Raw genomic sequence first — 1,491 nt, 5'->3', positions numbered from 1 at the left:
CATGCCACCCTGAACGTGCCTGATCTCGTCTGATCTTGGAAGGTAAACAGGGTCGGGCCTGGTTAGTACTTGGATGGGAGACCACCTAGGAATACCAGGTGCTGTAGGAATTTAAAAAAAAACAAAAACAAAAAACCCAGAAACCAGCATGCGTGTGAAAGGATGCATAATTCCAACCACAGGGTTGACTGTGAGGTGAGAAATAAGATGATCCCTCTGCTGTCCTTGGGAAACACCAAATCTAGGCTGTAAATCCCTGAGGGTCAAGACCATAGCATTTTCATCCCTGACTTCTCTTAGAGGGCCTACCACATATATGGTGTTCAATGAAGATTTGAACTAAACTGGATTGATTCTCGAGGCAGAATTAGAGAAGGATAAGGAGTTATGAAAGAAATATTCTTTTCTTTAGTGCAAACTTAGCCGATCTTAAAACTCATCCTCTAAGTTTATGACAATGCCTCAGAGCTCTGTCCAGCCAGCTGTCAGAGTTCTAGAAATCTCGTGTTTTGCCTGTGTTGGGATTTCATGGTGTGTCTGACATCATTCAGTAGATGAAGCATACTGTGTTGAAAGTGATAGTTTTACGATAAATGCAAAGCTTCTCAAAAAGATTCCTAAGACTATATTCCTTTAAAAATTGGGATTACTTCCACATATTTTTTTCTAAATTTGTAGACATATTTCCTTTGTGCTGCTTCCAGAGATGGTGAAAGCTCCCATGAAGTCATCAATACACTTGTCCAAGCTTACCAGTTAGGTGATAAGGGACATTTGAAGTTTACAATTGTGTCACAACTTGTATTATATAGGCGTGATTTTATATATACTCATAGTTACTTGGACCTATTCCAGGGTATAATTCCATTTTCAGTGGGACTCCATAACAGGGATCCCTAAGTCTACATACCTAGATCCCAGGTTAAGCCCTGCCCTGTGTCTGAACTCTTGTAAAAGTCAGTTCTCTAGTACCACTTCTTAACTGATTCACTGATCACAAAACTTCTGTCTGATACATTAATACTACAGAAACTATCCAGTTCCCAAGACTGCATACCTGGCACCTAGGCTTCCCTGTATCTTTGCACCTGGAGCCCACCGAGCTCCCTAATTCTATGTCAGTAAGCACCCGAGCTGTTGAACAGAGGTGGTCAGCTGGTAAAGGATATCTGATTCCAGCTATCTTTTATCCCACAAACTGATGTATTAAATAGGACCTTTTCAGTTGCAAATGAATCATTTTCAAAATTAAAACTAGCTTAAGAAAGGTATGGTAAGACTTTCAGTCAAGATGACAGAGTAGATAAACTCTGGGCGAAACTCGTCTGTGACTGCATAAAAATTACAACTAAATTATAGAGTAACCATCATTTTTCGAACCACCTGAACACTAGCTGAATAGAATTCTCACAGCTAAGGATATAAACAAGAAGCCATGTCAAGACTCATAAACGATAGAAATGATCAATGAAACCAAGAGCTGGTTCTTTG

At 39.8% G+C, this 1,491-nt stretch overlaps 1 pseudogene; it reads left to right on the top strand.

The window, feature by feature from the left end:
- LOC111735162 lies at positions 1-110 on the top strand (annotated as a pseudogene; the record flags this gene model as incomplete).
- Between the last annotated feature and the right edge of the window lie 1,381 nt (positions 111-1,491).

Source organism: Pteropus vampyrus, unplaced genomic scaffold (assembly GCF_000151845.1).
Source record: "Pteropus vampyrus isolate Shadow unplaced genomic scaffold, Pvam_2.0 Scaffold17174, whole genome shotgun sequence".
NCBI classification, from domain to species: Eukaryota; Metazoa; Chordata; class Mammalia; order Chiroptera; family Pteropodidae; genus Pteropus; species Pteropus vampyrus.
This window is presented reverse-complemented; position numbering and strand designations above follow the sequence as displayed.